Below are 19,108 nucleotides of genomic sequence, written 5' to 3'. Positions count from 1 at the left end.
TTCTTAGAGCACGTGGCGCCATCTAAGTAAACTGACCGTTATATTTCGGGAATAAAAGCTAGACAAAATGGTTGTTTAACTGTAAATTTACCTATAACTTGAATTCTTTAAATTAAAATACAAATTATTAACTGAGATCAATCGTAATGACGTGAAAAACGGTTGAAATGATTTCAGTGACAATTAAAGTCGCGAAGCGGAGAGGCTGGCAGCCATGCTGTCACGAAACGTTTCCCCTTTTTTCGTACCCCCAAATTCAAAAACCCTTCAGAGGCTGGGAAGCCGTTGCAATTTATTTTACCGTCTATTGGTTACCACAAAATAAAAGTTTCATTATTGACAGAAAACCAGTATAACGTGGTTCATAATGTTTATTATTTCATATTTAATTTCTGGGGGCATCCCAATATATCTGATTAAATTATTCGACTTCAAAAAAGGCATAAAATCAGGCGTTTATTAATAAGAACGAAGGCGCTCAAGTACGCTTTCCAAAACATCGAAACTTGTATTTGGCCAAGAATTTAGAACGTTGAAAATGGAGCCCGATATATCCTGGTTCCGATTGAAAAAAGTACAGATATAAAAGATAAAGATTCCAACGATGTCTAAAAAATGGAACACGAATTTATGAGAATAGGACTTTCTATATTTAAAGTAACTTCGGCTCTTGTTTAAATGTTTCTTTTAGGTCACTGTATTTTTACCTCTCCGAGGGGACTTTGTACCATAGGAGGGGTAATACAACCACCGTGTCTGTCTGTGGGTCTGTCTGTCAGGCCTGCGAAAGCATTCGCATTTTCGGGGCAAAGGGTAATCACTGCGTACGCAGTTTCTTAGAATTAGGGAAAAGGTTTTTCCAAAAGGACCCGTTTTTTGTGGTCATTGGGTGTAGTATAAACCTTTTTCAATTTGCGTTAGTACCGGTCGGGATTCGAACCCGAGCCCTCCTGCACGTCAGTTGAGCATTCTACCACAGAACCACGGATCCATTGTACACTTCACTGAAAATTAGAAACTCTTCCGAGGAGAGGTATATTTTGGCTTGCCTACTTGTTTATTTTACAAGTCTAGGAGCGCGTGATGGAGTCTTGAGAAATTACGGAATTTCTAGTGCATGTACAGATCGCTAGGATTATACTTATCTGAGCTCTGTCTTGTGACGTAAGGTGAACATTTTACATTGTTATTTTTTGTTCAATTTAATCTTTGGAAAAATATTTTATGGGACTTGAAAAAGATTTTATGAGAATTGAATAACATTTCTAGATTGTTAAAGAACATTTCTACATATCGATTTGGTTAGTCCAACCCTATGCATTAAAATATCTGATTAGAAGAATTTACTATCACAGATAAATTTGGGGTATACAAAATACCATGTACATGAAAAGTGTATACATTGGTCAAACCAAAAGAAACTTTAAATATAGACTAAACGAACACAAAAACGATGTAAAAAATAATAAATTTTACTCATCAGGCCTAGCAGAACACGCAGAAAACAATCCCAACCACCAAATTTTATTTGAAAAAAGCAAAATAATCTGTGAATTAGACAACTATGTAAAATTAAACTTAAGAGAATCATTGGAGATTTTAGACCATAAAAAAACTGAAGTGACCTTTAATCGTGACGAAGGACCGAGTTCTTTTTTAGCCAACTTTTGGATGACGTAACTAATTGAGAGAGGAAAGCGGTTTACCAGTCCTCACGATTCAGTACATACCTGATGATGTTACCGAACTGTTACGAAACTAGTAGTGTTGTTTTTATTTTATGTGTATTCTTAAATAAATATCGTTTTTACTATGCCAAAGTGGTTTTAAATTCTTCTAATCAGACATTTCTACATAATTGAATAATATTTCTATAGAATTGAAAAAGATTTCTAGATTATTAAAGAAAACTTCTAGATAATTCTATGATATTTTTAAATGAAAGAATTGAATAAGAATTCTAGATTAGTAAAGAACATTTCTAGAGAATTGAATAATATTTCTATAGAATTGAAAAAGATTTCTAGATCAGTAAAGAACATTTCTAGAGAATTGAATAATATTTCTATAGAATTGAAAAAGATTTCTAGATTAGTAAAGAACATTTCTAGAGAATTGAATAATATTTCTATAGAATTGAAAAAGATTTCTAGATTATTAAAGAACATTTCTAGATAATTTAATAATATTTCTAGAGAATTGAATGTTATTTCTAGATAATTGAATGCTATTTCTAGATAATTGAATGTTATTTCTAGATAATTGAATGTTATTTCTAGATAATTGAATAATTTTTCTAGATAACTGAATACTATTTCTAGAGAACTGAAAAATATTTCTACTGAATTGAATAATATTTCTTGAGAATTGAATAATACTGGTGGTATTTGATCAAAAGGAAACGGAAGTGAAGAAACAGGAAAGGGGGGCACGGAAATATAACGTAGAATTCAACCTAAGCTATTTCTATTCATATTCGGATAATTAAGTAATTAACATTATTTAAATTTTTGGGAAGTTAATACAATGTTAGTTTAAATTAACTGATGCCCTCTTTTCGTAAAGGGGAAAGACACCATAAGTCCATAATATTGTTCCATACGTTTGTCACTCTGGGGAATATATTACTGAGAACTAGTAACGGAGTGACGTCATCCCAAGAAGAAAATCTCCCCCTAGCGAGGCGCTACGTGTGACGCGTTAGCTAGCGAACGCAAAATGGTGATGAAGCCCGTAATGCAATCTGTATTGTGTAAATCATTTGCATGTGAAGAAAAGGAAGTGTCACACTTCTGTAACAGTATTAGATACTTGCGCTATTACGTATTATCTGCTAAGCTAAAGATAACATTCTGAACTATTAGTTTTAAATTGATTAAAAAGCCACTCAGCTTCGATCCTCTCCCTCCGACAATCGATACTTGATCGAAAGTGGAACGATCATCAATGAGAAAGATACTCCCCGATAAATCGGGAAATGATCGATCTCCGCTTCCCGCTCAGGAGAGGATCGTGAAGCTCATCCTCGTGGTTGATGGGGCCTCGAATTTGGATGAACAAATTCGAGAAGATCAACTATAGGAATGATCCCTTGAAGTATGATCTTAATTATATGTTTTTTGAGATAAGATAAATCGGAAAAGAGGTAACCTCAGACTAACTAAATGACCTCGGCAAAATTCAATTAAAACTACTTTTAAATCAAAATAATTATAATTTTAATGTATATTTGTACTTTGTGTAGTAGGAATAGCAATCCTTTGAAATTAAATGATTAATAACGAAATAATTATACAGGTTACGAACCTTTTCCTAAGAAATAGGTTTTGATCGCGTTGATTTTCAACGACATAGTATTAACAAAACCGTCATTTCTCAAACTTATTTTATGAAATCAGTTTCCCCGAGTCAACCACACACCTAATTTCTTTCAAAAAAAATTTTTTTGACAGAAACAAGTATTAATACGATAAAGACATTTTTATAATATTTATTATTTAAGTTTTATTTCTGGGGTAACAGAAAATAAATGTATTCAACTCATAAAGGCATATAATCACGCATATATTAACAAGTTGGTAAGCCAAAATATGCCTCTCTTGGGAAGAGTTTGTCCATGGGGAAATAACAAATCGAGGGCCCAGTCGGTCTTTGGGCTATGTCAGTTTATTTTGAAAGGAGATGCTAGCGTCACTGTTATTATTCATTTCCAAATTGAATTACGTGGCTCAGTTGTAAAATTTCCACCTGCTGAGAGTATGACCCAGGTTCCATTTCTGGCCACGACGGTATTTTAAAGCAACTGTCGGTTCTATAATTGCCACCTGTATTAAGAAAAGGCCCCTGTTATTAGAGATGGCCATGAATCTATCCGATTCTTCGAAAAAATGACTTTCGTGGAGAGCGTGGAGCCATCTATTAATGGGAACTAAAGCTAAAATTCAAAATATCGAAACAATAACGTCGTCAGAGAGCCATTATAGGGTATTATATTCAGACCACTACTTACGTCGTTAGTGAACTTTAACCTAAATTATATATCCCATATAAAATATATTGTAAACAATTACTATGATTGAAGTTATTGACAAATTTACAAACGAGCCAATCAACGCGAAGCATACTTTTATGTCCCGCCTTTTGAGTCAAAATGTAGCTTCAGCATCTTGTTTTGATTTCGACGCTAGCGACATCTGTTGAAAAAAGAGCTACTTCACCTAGAGCCGACACTTGCTTTAAAATAACATAATTAATTTTAATTTAATTTATTAATATTTAATCAATTATAAGATAAATTTATAATTTATTTTTATTATTACGCAGGTATTCCTTGGTTTAAATGAAACTTCTAATTATAGAACAAATTGACGTTAATAAGTTTAAAACACCTAAGTTAAAGGAACACGGTTTTTCTCCAAGGCTTAGCGGTGAAATATTTGACTCGGGTTCGATTCCAGGCCACCACCGAATTTTAATTTAATTTATAAATAATAAAAATCTTACTTTAATAAACTTATTAACGTAAATTTCTTATAGAATAAATTGACGTTAATAAGTTCATAAAAACGTAATATAGTAACGTTACATTTGTCGGTGGTTCGGTGTAGTGCTCGGAATTGTTTATTCATTATCCACAAATTTTCCAATTTATTTAAAAAAACGTTGGTAAAAAGAATATCATTTTCACTTATTTAATTATGTTTTTTACGCAACCAAGCATTTATTTGAATAAAAGTGGCATTTATTGAAATAATTGTTTGTTTTATTTAGATAATAGGCTTATTCACTTTCGATTATTTAAACATTTTACAATTTTTATTCAACTAACTATTGGCTATTTAAATAAATATTATTTAAATATCACCGAGCTTATTTTATTCATGGATAAAAATTAATCGAATGCCGAGCACTAGTTCGGTGGTAAAGCACTCGCTTGACAAACTGCAGGGCCTCAATTCAAATCACCGCATTAGCTTCTAATAATTAATAATTAATAATTAATTTAATTTAATTATTCACTCGAAGATCTATTTGGTCCGAGTTTCGCGTCTTTTTGTTTGCTCGAAGACCTATCGGTACGAGCTATTAGTAAGTTTTTAAATTTCTTCAAATTTATTTAGATTTTAGCTTTATTATCCCTTTTCATTATGGACTTATCTACTTATTCGCCAATTTTATCATCCTTTGCATTAGCTTCTATTCGTTTGACAAGTGGAAACTTTTGAAATGTTCTACGAAATAATTTAAATCGAACTCCAAATCCCGGTAGAGCTTTAGAAGTATAAGATTATAGAGTTGAAAAATGATTCTAGAGAATTGAATAATAATTTTAGGGAACTGATTTATAGATAATTGAATGAAATGTCTAGGAAATATAATGAGAATTCTAATGAATTTAATAATATTTCTAGAAACGGAATTGGATTTTTAGAGGATTGAATAAGATTTCTAGAGAATGTTATAAGATTTTTAGGGAATTATATAAGATTTCTAGAGAATTGAATAAAGTGTTTAGGGAATTGAATAAAGTGTTTAGGGAATTGAATAAAGTGTTTAGGGAATTGAATAAAGTGTTTAGGGAATTGAATAAAGTGTTTAGGGAATTGAATAAAGTGTTTAGGGAATTGAATAAAGTGTTTAGGGAATTGAATAAAGTGTTTAGGGAAGTGAATAAAGTGTTTAGGGAATTGAATAAAGTGTTTAGGGAATTGAATAAAGTGTTTAGGGAATTGAATAAAGTGTTTAGGGAATTGAATAAAGTGTTTAGGGAACTGAATTAGATTTTTAGATAATCGAATCAGATGTCTAGAGAATTTTAGGGAATTGAATAATATTTCTAGAAAATTTAATAATATTTCTAGACACTTGGATTCGATTTCTAGAGAATTGAGATTTCTATACACTTGAATGGGATTTCTATACACTTGAATGGGTTTTCTATACGCTTGAATGGGATTCCCATACACTTGAATGAGATTTCTATACGCTTGAATGGGATTTCTATACACTTGAATGGGATTTCTATACGCTTGAATGGGATTTCTATACACTTGAATGGGATTTCTATACACTTGAATGGGATTTCTATACGCTTGAATGGGATTTCTATACGCTTGAATGGGATTTCTATACGCTTGAATGGGATTTCTATACACTTGAATGGGATTTCTATACGCTTGAATGGGATTTCTATACACTTGAATGGGATTTATAGATAACTGAATGAGTTTCGTAGAGAACTGATTGAGATTTTTAGGGACTTGAACACTTTCTAGATAATTGAACCACATTTCATTATAATTTAAAACGGTTTCGAGAATTTGTAGAAAATTTAAAAAGATTTCAAGACACTTTATTCAGATTTGTAGAAAATTGAATCAGATTTGTAGAAAATTAAAAAAGACATCGAGGAAATTAAAGCAAACAATTTCCAGTTAAACTGAATCATCAATTTGCTACAGCCCATAACAAGCGCTTACCTCTGCCCAAACAAACTACTGCTATAAATCTACAGCCAAATTGAACAAGTCGTCGCACAATTCTATCAACACAAAAAGGAGTCGTCTAGATATTTACTTGAAATAGAGTTAGCCTAACTTATGAAATAAAGTTTAATTTTAAATAAAAAAAATAAAAAATAATAAATAAATAAATAAAAAATGAATAAATAAAAAATGAATTAATAAATAAAAAATTAATAAGTAAATATATAAAGATATATATATATAAATAATTAAATAAATAAATAAATAATGATTTAATGAAATAAATAATAACAAAATGAATGAATAAATAAATAATGAATTAATGAAATAAATAATAAAAAATGAATGAATAAATAAATAAATAATGAATTAATGAAATAAATAATAAAAATGAATGAATAAATAAATAAATAATGAATTAATGAAATAAATAATAAAAAATGAATGAATAAATAAATAAATAATGAATTAATGAAATAAATAATAAAAAATGAATAAATAAATAAATAAATAAAAAATGAATAAATAAATAAATAAATATATAAACAATTAAATAAAAAAATGAATAAATAAATTTATTAAATAAATGTGGTCCAGCAATTATAAACCGGTTAATCCCACCCTCGGAAAACGTGTAGTGGAAACTTGTAGGAGTGTAAATGTAGATTTATTCTGTACAATCAATCTTGCACTCCTACAAGTACCCTTTAAAACCGGTGGCCGAGTTACAATGCGAATTGTATCCGACGTTTTAAGTCACTCTTGATGCCCTCTTTTTTGTAAAATCAGTTGACTTTTGAGTTTGGTAAGTGATTCTACATGTGTGGCCCATATTTTAAGTTAGCGATGGTTGCTGGATTCGGTAATTGGATTACTAACTGGAATCCATCATACATCTACTAAATAAATGGCACTGGAAGAAACGTGAGGTCTCTCGAGGGAAGTTCCAAGTTCCAAATTCCTCTGTATGAGAACGCTTCGATTTATTTTTTATTTTATTTATTTTTAATGTGTAAATTTTATATATAGATATCTATATATATTCTTAGTTATGTGTAATAATATTTTGTATATTTCTGACTACTGAGTGTGCTCCCCCAAGCGGCGCCGCCCTGATATAGAAGGAGGCGCCAGTGTTGTTGCGTGCGTTACATTTGTACTATTTTAATACGTTTTCAATTTTTAAGTACGAAAATACGTTTTGCATTTATTTAATCGTAGTTAGTACGTTTGGAAAATTGATGATACGAATTCCTCTTGTATGACCCTCTATTGAAAGCGACATTCACGCGGATTTCAAGGGCATTGTAATTGTTGACAGCAGTTACAATGCCGGATAGATGGCGCACTAAGCGGAAAATCGAAAAGTACTTTTTTCCCCAAAAAATGCTTTGAAAATATGTTCTGTGATTGGAGGAAGTACGTTCCCGAAATCGCTCGGAACAACGCAAATCAAATTAACTATTCATTCGATCATTTAAGGGGGAAGAATACAGTAAAAGCCTCTTTTTCGTTCAAGCTGGACGTTTCTGTTTCAACAATTACATAATTGAAATATATTTTTCTTATTAGGTTGAACCTTCCTCTAGTGCTTAAAATAATTTTGATAATTCTAATATTAATAGTTAAAGAGATATAAGGTCCAAACTAAAGGGTAGTTTCGGCGATGCCCAACTTGTTTAGCTCTGGGGGTCCGAATTAAAACGTAATAACTTAACTAATTTTAAATTTTAAATTGTCAAAATTATTTTAATCACTTAACAAGAGGTTGTTCTACACTTAAATATTAATTTTATAAGTGAAAATACAAAATTAAAAGAGTTCAGCTTGAAATAGCGCGAAAGTAGACAATTGCTACTGTAGTCTTCCCCCTTAAGGGACATTGATAAAAAGTTGTAACCCTTCGTAAAACTGATCTCCCTAGATTTAGCCCCCGTTCATGATAATATATCTTTTCCAGCCAGTCACTCCTACTTCTAACCTCAATAAGTTTTTGATAAATAACATCTCTTAAAGGTGGGACAAACTAGGAAGCACTCATAAGCCGGTTGAAACGCGTAATTGGTTCAACCCTTAAATCATTTGGCGTGCAAATTACCCCTGGTGGAATTAGCGTTGCCAAACGATGCAATCGCGGAACTGGTAAGACCGAGGCTTATAGACGTTTTAGCGCGAGTCGTTTGAAGTAAGGAGGAATGGATTCTCTGGAACAAGTCAGTAAACAGTCGAGCTCACCACGCCGAGTTATTTGGCCGTCTAAAGCGAGTGTACCTCCGTACTTGGACTCCTAATGTAATTACTCCAAACAAGACAAGACGCAATTGGACGAAACCTATTTATGGGTTTAGAAGACAGTGGCGATGCCAGGTGGTAGGTAAAGCCCAACAATTATAAATCTTTTAATGTCGTTAAAATTTTACTGAAATTGTAATTATGAATCCTCAACAATTTTAAATCTTTCTAGTTTAACTTTTAATGTCGTTAAAATTTTACTAAAATTTTAGTTTTCAATGCTCAACAATTTTAAATCTTTGTAGCCTAACATTTAACGTCGTAAAAAATTGAGAGACATTTTAATATGAATACTCAACAATGTTATATCTGTGTAGCTTAATTTTTAATTTCCTTAAAAATTTACTGAAATTTTATTTATGAATCATCAACAATTTTAAATCTTTGTAGCTTCCTAATTTTAATATCCCCCATGTTTTGCTAGATTTGCTAAATATAAAAAGGGACCCAGAATCTTTCTAAGGGGACCAAGATTTAAAAATTGGAGGCCCTTTAATACTTGGCCTACCTTACCTGACGCCGACCCTGATCAAAGAATGGATTACGTTTGTGGAAAAATCTAAAAGAAGAGCCGAGAAATTCCTATAAAGATAATTGAAATAAAAATCACTAATAACTATGTATCCAAATAGGGTCGTTGAAGAGTTCTTGTTGGATAAAATACCGAATTACTTAAATTATTTTTCCTTTTTGAAACCACCGGTTGTTCGGCGACTTCAAAGAGGTTCATCCGGCTATTGCCCTCGGGCGGAAACCAGATTAATCTGGCCGTGCTAATAGTTAATATATCGACTCGTATTGAAATAATTAAAAAAAAATTAATTAATTAATAAAATTTAAATGACTGAAACTAGAGTTTTGAAGGTTTACTGTTTATAAAGTAAAACGGATGAAAAAAAATAAATTAAGTGCTTAAACACTCCACAAAAGGACTTCATTTGGAGAGCAGAAGTTTTAAATATATTCTGTGGCAATACCTTGAATGGTCTAAATAGAGCTTGGCGTTTGGATAAGAAATAATAACTTAATTTATTTTTATCCACAAACGAAAATTATCCGGAAAAAACGATTATTTTACATGTTAAATTGCTATATAGAGGTGGATAATATCCATGGATAAACAGTTAATCCTAAATTTTATGGTTAATCAAAACTTTAGCGGTTAATTTATCCTTTTCGCCAAGCTCTAGGTCTTAATTATTGGAAAAACATTTAACCACTTAGGTCTAAAAAATATTTATTTTTAACAGTGTGTACCGACCATAAAACTTACAGTTAACCAACTGCACGCAAAATGGTACTGTACCGCCTTGGCGACCACGTGAGCTTTGGAAACTTAAAAATCTTGAAACCGAACATAGCAAAAAGGAAGTTGTAAAATATTTAAGTAAAATCAACCACGGTTAAATAAAATTTAAATCCATTTTAGCACTAAATCTCTGTGCTTATCTTGGAGATAGTAAATATGGAATTTTCGACGCCGCGTTATTATTAATTGAAATTACTTAAAATTAATTAAATATTAGGATCATTTATCCGTACAAATACGGCGTACACGATTTGTCATCTTCGAAAGAGTGAATTTGGGAATCGTTGTGGCGTGAACCCGCGCGACTGCAGCGGCACCTAGGAGTGTCAAGGGGAAGTGGGCAATGCGGGGAGGACGGGTTTGGGGTTCAAATTAAAATGGAAAATCCGTTTCACTTGAGCCGCCAAAAGTTCATTTTTCACGATTTTAAGGCGGACGTCTAATTTGAGTTTAAAACTAAAATGTGTATATTATAAATATACAGATGTGTACAGGGGGGAAAGTAACTGATTTGACATTAATCTAAAGAGAAGCAATTTACCTATTAAAGTTTCCAAGTTGTTAAAATATGTTGTTTAGCGAGAGCCTGCCAGGGTAGCGGTCTTACTCGATTTTACATTTAATTTATGAATAAAGTTGGGACTTCAAAAATATGTTATTTCGATTTTTTTAATTTTGTTTATTAATTAATTGGTGGGGAGTTTCTAAGCTGCTGAGTTTAGTAGGATATCCCCTAAAAAGCTACCATCCCTCTGATTATTTTTACTTTTTTTCTAATTTATATTGAAATTAATAGATTAAATTAAAATTAATGATACCATGCAATTGTCCGAACTTGGTATGATTTTCTGAAAATTTCTACTCACAAGGAGACGACCAGAGTTGTAGCGCACCGATTTTGTTCAAACTCGGGGTTTTCGTAGATCTTCGTGTAACTCGAAAAACCTTAAAGGGAAATGTCTTCATAGGCAACCGTTTTGCCATGGAAACCAAAATGGGTTTTGACAACACAAAATGGAAATTTTCCCATTGAATATATCATGGGAAAAATTTTAATAAATTTCGAACTTTTTCATTATTTTTTTTATTTATATTTTCTATTTTTAGTATTTTCAAAAATTTAAATTTTTACCCTTAAAATTGGTCAGATTCCCATGTTATTTTCAATGGGAAAATATCTATATTGGGTTCTCAAAAACATTTTTGGTTGCCATGGCAAAACGGTTGCCTATGGAGACATTGCCCTTTAGGGTTTTTTGAGTTACACGAAGGTCTAGCAAACCGCCGCGTTTGAACAAAATCGGTGTGTTACACCTCGGGTCGTCTCTTTGTCAGTTCAGAAATTTAGTTCATGCAGTCACAGTAATCATTTCACAATTTGAAATTTCCTTTTCAAAAAGTTAGTAATTAAGCAAAATAGTTAGAACGTTCTAACTTTCAAAGTTCAAAATTGTTTTAACAATTACTTACACATTTTCAGTTGACAAATTTAGATCAACAATCACATTGATAATTTAGTAAATCAGCAAGTAAAGCTAATCGTAGCTTTGTAGCTTAGCTATTCAGAAATTTATCTGACTATTAAATCCCAAAATATTTATAGCAAGTTATATTTGCTATAAATTAGGTATTTTTAGATAGGTTTTCGTAATTGAACTTCGAAAATGATATGGCAACATCTCGTTTTTGTAACTTTTGCAAAAAGACTTTTTTCAAACGGGATTCGTGTGCAATCTATCCACATTCATACATTTTTCATACAAATTTGTAGGAGATCTGAGGAAATAATTAAAAGTTAAGATATGTCCAAAATATGTCCGCTGCTCTGATTTCTATGGATGTATTTTATCAATCTCGAAGATAATCAACAACTGTAATAATTATATGAAATTTTGGGATAGTTTTACTTAATTTTGCAATAAAAAGGAAACTTTTGTACCTTTCTTTATCGTTTAATCGAAATTAATATTTTGAAAAGTCAATTAATTAATTATTAATGTGTATATTAATTAGACATATGTATGTACACACCAAATTCATTATGTAATATTATATATGTATTTTATGACAATGTATATATTAATTAAAATATCTCTATTACACAATAATACTTACACTAACCACAATATAGAGGTCACGAAGGAAGCCAAAGGTCAAAGCAGAGTTATAAGGTAAGAAAAAAAAAGCTACACAAAATATAACGGTAAAAATACAGATGGTAGGTTAGACGGTGGCTGTAGTATTTATGGGTTAGTTAGTGATGTCAACACCAGGTGGCGTAGCTATCGGGGACTTTCTCGGTGGTCGCAAATCGGCCGGCCAGTATTCCAGCGCGTCGTAAAACATAAACGCGCTACCTAGATATTGTGCGCGCCGTCAAAAAGAACACCTCCACTTACTTCTTTTCTTTTTTTACTCGTTTTCAGGGTTATTTACGACCTTACGGATTGTGTTTCAAGATGCTGACAGTTATTGTTGAAATTCTTAAACCTTAAAATTGCTTTAAATTAGGTCTAATTTTGCCCTACTAGCGCCTGTAGAAGTGTTTCACACGCGCAACACCAGTGTACAGGAAGAAGATAGCCATCGGGGGATTAGGAGCGTTTTGTCTAGATATAATTCGAAAAAATATTTAACTCGAAATATTTGCGTTAAAATTATTTATGTAGATTTAATTAAAGTTTGAAACTTCAGCATGAATTTTCGATTGGAATTGATCACTTTTAGAAATTCTTAAAAATTCAAAGGTTAGAGTTAAACTTATTCAAACCCACCCTTCGAGTCATTTCACGGGTTTAAACATCCAATCCCAATTTCATTGCTCAGAAAAGCTCTAGCAATCCAAAGTAATTTTTACTATTTAACATTTTAATGTGAAATTAAAAATTAAGACATTGTATTTTATAATAATAATAATAATAATAATAATAATAATAGTAATAATAATAATAATAATAATTATTATTATTACCAAATGAGTCTTTGGGGTCGTTCACAAAATTACCTAAAGCTAAAAATCAACTTTTTCGACTCTTGTCTACAAAAGTAGTAACAATTAGAAAGACATTCGATATACTAAACTATGTAACAAATATTCTGCCCTATCATCAATAATTTCCCATAAAAAGCTCAAAATTATGAAATTACATTGAAAATAACTATTTTTCATTGTTTTAGAAAACTAACCTTTTACGTACCTCAAAAAAATTGGCTGTAAAACCACCTCAATTATATTAGCACCGCAAACCTTAAAAGTATTAAATATATGTAAATACTAAGCCTAATTATTTATAAAAACTAATCATACTATCACAACTGAGAAAAATAAGTACTAGATTTATTAATTTAAATAAAGAATAAATATTCTCCCTCACCTTTCTCATAATTTAAACTAACCTAAAAATTTACTCATTTTTCATTAGGTTTATGATAGTATTTATAAAAGTTAATAATTTAATGATATTATATAATTATTCATATATTTTATTAATATATTTAATTTAATAAAAGACAGTAATTTTAAACATATTTGGCTGAAAGTTTTTTAATCGCTTAAAGAGAGTATGAACTAAAAAATAATAATTTAATTAAACTAAATTAAATTAAATTAAAATTAAGTTAAACCCCACAACGACTGATGTTTAAAGTAACGTATGATTCTAAATTCTGTTAGAGCTGGTGCCAATCGATAAACAGAACTTAACAGTCGTATGTATTTTCTTAGATTTAGAATCTATTATTTAATATTAACGGTTATAATTATATATTTATTTATTATTTAATTTAATTTTAAAGGATTCCCCTTATTATTAAAGCAATTACTAATGTACAATAAAATATCGTGATTTTGGTTTAAAAATAAATTAAATTGAATTTTGGCAAGGTCATTTAGTTAGTCTAAGGTTATCTCTTTTCCGATTTATGTTATCTCGAAAGAAGTTTAATCAAGATCATACTTCAAGGGATCATTCCTATAGTTGAATTTCTCGAATTTGTTCATCCAAATTCGAGGTCCCATCAACCACGAGGATGAGCTTCACGATCCTTTCCTGAGCGGGAAGCGGAGATCGATTATTCCCCGATTTATCGGGGAGTGTCTTTCTCATTGATGATCGTTCCACTTTCGATCTCGTATCGATTGTCGGAGGGAGAGGATCGAAGCTGAGTGGCTTTTAAATATAGCTAAATATAAATCTCTACATCCTTTACCTAACCAAAATGACGGTATTTAACTGCCCGAAGACATATGAAACGAAGTTAATGAGACCACCAAAATAAAATCGAAATACATTTTGATAGATTCATTAATCAAGAAAACCTATATCACTCGTTAGATTTGTAGAGTACCTAAAATATTTCGTTAATTTAAACTATATTTATATTAACAGCTCAAATTTTAAATTTATGGCCCGAACCAAGCCCGCAGAAAGATGGCAAATTAATTTTATACGAAGACAACAAGTTCGTTAGTTTTGGCAGTAATCCAAATTAGTCAACCCCAAACAAATCAGCTATTTTTACCAAAATTGAATTAACTGCTCAAACTTTTAAATTATGTTTGTAATCATCCGAAAATGAAATGAACTTTTCATTAAAATCTTAAAAGGTAAATAGAAATATCAGAGTTTGAGCTCTATAGTTTATATTTCCGTGCCCCCTTTTCTGTTAAGATGTCCAGTGGTACACCCTCCCCACTTCCGTTTGCTGTTGAACAAATACAACAAATATTATTCAATTCCCTAGAAATCATATTGAACTTTCGAGAAATCTTATTCAATTTTAAAGAAATCTTATTCAATTCTCTAAGAATCTAATTTAGTTCTCAACGTATCTTATTCAATTCTCTAGAAACCTTATTCAATTCTTTAGAAGTCTTATTCAATTCTTTACAAGTCTTATTCAATTCTTTAGAAGTCTTATTCAATTCTTTACAAGTCTTATTCAATTCTTTAGAAGTCTTATTCAATTCTTTAGAAGTCTTATTCAATTCTTTAGAAGTCTTATTCAATTCTTTAGAAGTCTTATTCAATTCTTTAGAAGTCTTATTCAATTCTTTAGAAGTCTTATTCAATTCTTTAGAAGTCTTACTCAATTCTCTAGAAATCTTAAGCTATTATATCTGTACTTTTTATAATTATAATTTATTATACCGGTTTTCTGTGAACAATAAGAATTTTATTTTGTTATTTTATTAAGTTAAGTTTTATTTAAGATGTTGATTTAATAAAAAAAAGTTTATGGACATTTTTATTTAGTGTACATAATGTCGGTGAAAACAAATGTGAATAAAACCGTTTTCTGAAATAGATAAGATTGTTTCTTTATCATCTTTCTTTATTTGGCAGTCGTATGTACTATCTTAGTATGCACTCTATTTGGATTAGGTTTATAATCTATGTATTTCAATTTTGGCGGTTGTAATTATTCATTTATTTATTTTATAATTTCAAAGGATTCTCGTTACTATTATAGACAGTATTAATGAATGCTAAAATTATAATTATCTTCGTTTACAAATAGTTTAAATTGAATTTTCGCAAAGTCATTTAGTTAGTCTGAGGTTATCTCTTTTCCTATTTACCTTATCTCGAAAGAAGTTTAATCAAGATCATACTTCAAGGGATCATTACTACAGTTGATCTTCTCGAATTTGTTCATCCAAATTCGAGGCCCCATCAACCACGAGGATGAGCTTCACGATCCTCTCCTGAGCGGGAAGCGGAGATCGATCATTTCCCGATTTATCGGGGAGTGTCTATCTCATTGATGATCGTTCCACTTTCGATCTCGTATCGATTGTCGGAGGGAGAGGATCGAAGCTGAGTGGCTTCTTAATTCAATTCAAATGTAATATCCTAACAAGCTAATAAAGTTAACTGTTTGCGATACAGATTGACTACTGAATAAAAATATTAATTAAATGTGTTTTGAATTAATTAATTTAGAGGGTAAATTTACCATAAAATAAATAATTAAAATATAACTTATATTTTATTTTATAATTTAGTATAATACGTCTTAGATTTTAAGAGAATATATGATTAATACTTATTAAATTTACTCAAAAAATCTTTGCTCGACTTTATTAAATTTACTCTAAAAATCTTTGCTCGACTTTATTGATTTTAATTAAGCAAACATTGGCACGATTTTATTAAATTTAATTAAGTAAAAATTGGCACGATTTTATCGCGTAGTCCTATCCTTAATGAAAATGGTAGTGATGAAATTCACACCCGAATTTTAATCAAAATTATGACTGCAGGTCGAATTATATACCAATTAACTTAATATCCCCACAAAATAAATTTCAATTTCGATGGATTCATTAATCAATTTAATCAAGCGCAAGAAAACCTGTTGGCGAAACTCGTAGGATATTACGTGACTCAAATTTTAGTTATGTGGCATACTTAATCATCCGAAAATAAATAGTGTTTCGAATACATAATCTACGTTGCTTTAAAGCTTTTAAGCTTGATCGATACAAAGCTTTCAGGAAACAACCGATTTTATTATCTTTACTGACAAAATTTCTGTTGATGTTGATGCTGATCAATTGAAAACATTAAAAAAAATTTAAATTGTTACAATGAAATCTCAAGCTGGTAACTTTATCGTTCTACCGTGGCGGCATCTGTCTCTAGTGGTGGCAACTATATTGCAATTGAATTTTTTCGCGAATCTGATGCGAAATTGAAATGTATGATTTATCGTAACAAACAAACCTTTGTGAAGTTTAAAAATAATTTTATTCTGTCAACACGATCCTTTTTAACTCAAGTTACGGTGAGTTAGCTAATAATTATTTATTTTTAGCCATAATAATAATCAGCTAGGCTAATACCCAAGGCACCACCCTAGGCCTAAGTCATCGAGCGACTTTTAAAGCCTTTTAATTCAGGTGGCCGGGTTACAAATGCGTAGGAGGGTGGTGGCAAGCCCTGCAAGCCACGCGAGCCAACAGCTACCTACACTAACTATTACCGTTAACCTATACAAGTTTTTATGGAAGGGGAAACCGAAGAACTCGGGGAAAATCCCTTAACCCAGTGGGGAGAGAACTTGCAAACTCAACGCGGAAGGATTTGTTCCGAGTTTTCACCCAGTGCCACAAGCTGGGATCGAACCCGTCTCCTCTTGCTGCGAGGCGAAAGTGCTAACCACTCCGCCACCCCACAACTTCATAAAATATAGATGGCGCTACCACCTAATTATAAAGATGAATTTCGTACAGTCTTATCAGAACAGGTCCCGTGTAACCATGGCAACCGAAATCGTAATTGTAATTCTAGCAGTATTATTCTCAATTCAATGGGTAAAAATGTCAACCCACCCTGCGAAATTTGAATTTATATGGGGACGAATTTCCTGTCTTGCGTAGTTTCGTGTTTTCGGTTTAAAATCGTCTGCTTTTCAGACGACGTGTATCGTTATAGCAGTTTCTTATTGGTCTTTCATATAAATTCAAATTCTACAAGGTAGATCGGCATTTTAATAAAGGCGTATACTGAATATTTTCTGTTCCATCATTATTTGGAAAAAGTGCTATTTTTATTTAAATGATTTTTATTTCCCGTAAGCCTTTGTTGAAATGTAAACCTAATAATCATAGACGGATGATTGAGATATCCCTGGCGCTTCTAAGCCTAATTCTTGGAGAGTTATGTCAGAAGTAAATGAACCGAAGTTATCGAAATAGCGCTCAGAATTGGAGGGCGTTTTCCTTATGAAAATGATGAGAAAATCGAGTCGAATAAAAGCTAATTTCCATCCCCATCTTTTGACGCGATAAATTGCACTTGGGAATTGTGGGTATAGCTATTTCTATGTATAAAAAATGGTTTCATAAAAACACGCCAAAATTCAAATTCGAGTTAAAAATGTAACTTCATAAGGAAAACGCCTCCAACATGGGGGGTATAGCAGTCTGATAACTTCGGTTCATTTACTTCTGGTTATGTGGAATACGGCGGCACCAGCGTTGCCAGTTCCTGAAATTCAAATTATCGTACCAGAGCCCAAAATTTATCGATTTCAGAAATAAACTATCGTACGCCTGAAAACTGGGATGAAATCTGAATTTTGTGTTAAATACTGTAATGTTAAACTTGTTAAATCAAAAAAAAAACGCTTAAAGTTCAACCGATTGAAAACTTAAATTTGAAATCACAGTTTTAACTGGTTTTCGGTCCGGTTTAAAAAAAAATATCGCACACGTAAGCTGAATTATCGAAATTATTGAAAATAGTGTTGTGAGTGGGAAAATTTTCATTCCATGATTAGTCTAATAGTTTTTGCAAATTTAAATAAAGCGGCATTTTCTTCTCATTTTTTCGAATCTAAAAGTAAAACTAAACCTCTAGATTAGCTTTAAACTGATAAACAATGTAACACTATTAATGTTTTGTAGTATGTTTACTGATATTAGACATTTTATCTCGATAAAAAGTAATTTATGTTTCTGAAACATTTTCCGCATTTTATTTTTCCGAAAAATTAACAACACTAGAAAATATCGTACGTCCCAAAAATAGTTCGAAAATTATCGGCGTGTACGATAATTATCGTACGTCTGGCAATGCTGCCGTGGCATCGGCATCAGCTACACAGTACGTGGGCATAGTACCCACAAATCCTTCAGGGATTGTGTATAAAAACGGTATCCCCGTCACAACGTCGACAAAACAAAACTCCCATCGTTGTCATTTTCGCGAAGAAACGGTTATTTCAAAGGAAAAATACAACGGACAGGTATAGCGTAAAAACTCAATTTATATTGTTTCGGGGGGCATTAAAGGAGGGGGCATTGTCGCCGCTGTTGTGATTGTATAGGCTCTACAATTTCTACTACTTCCCCCTTTCGTTCATATCCCCCCGACCTAAAGTGGACAGACAAAACTGTAGGAGGTTTTGTGGTTAGATCATACAGAATACGAGGTATATCACCAAATTGCCTACCTTTGGCTGCGTCTGTCATTCACAGGTGACGCCGATGAAATTCGTGGAGGGTTGGAGGTGC

The 19,108-nt window shown here is 31.6% G+C and overlaps 3 non-coding genes across 3 annotated transcripts; 2 read left to right on the top strand and 1 right to left on the bottom strand.

The window, feature by feature from the left end:
- Positions 1-2,882: 2,882 nt before the first annotated feature.
- LOC149969075 (small nucleolar RNA U3) lies at positions 2,883-3,106 on the bottom strand. The gene has a single exon (XR_016473829.1). It is a non-coding gene; the product is annotated as a small nucleolar RNA U3 (small nucleolar RNA).
- A 10,926-nt stretch (positions 3,107-14,032) lies between these two features.
- Positions 14,033-14,256, top strand: LOC149969074 (small nucleolar RNA U3). The gene has a single exon (XR_016474058.1). It is a non-coding gene; the product is annotated as a small nucleolar RNA U3 (small nucleolar RNA).
- Positions 14,257-15,690: 1,434 nt separating this feature from the next.
- On the top strand, positions 15,691-15,914 carry LOC149969073 (small nucleolar RNA U3). The gene has a single exon (XR_016474146.1). It is a non-coding gene; the product is annotated as a small nucleolar RNA U3 (small nucleolar RNA).
- The last annotated feature ends 3,194 nt before the right edge of the window (positions 15,915-19,108 follow it).

The sequence above is a fragment of the Leiobunum rupestre genome, chromosome 1 (genome assembly GCF_980474605.1).
Source record: "Leiobunum rupestre chromosome 1, qqLeiRupe1.1.hap1, whole genome shotgun sequence".
NCBI classification, from domain to species: Eukaryota; Metazoa; Arthropoda; class Arachnida; order Opiliones; family Sclerosomatidae; genus Leiobunum; species Leiobunum rupestre.
Note: the sequence above shows the minus strand (reverse complement) of the source record. Positions and strands in the feature narration are given on the sequence as shown.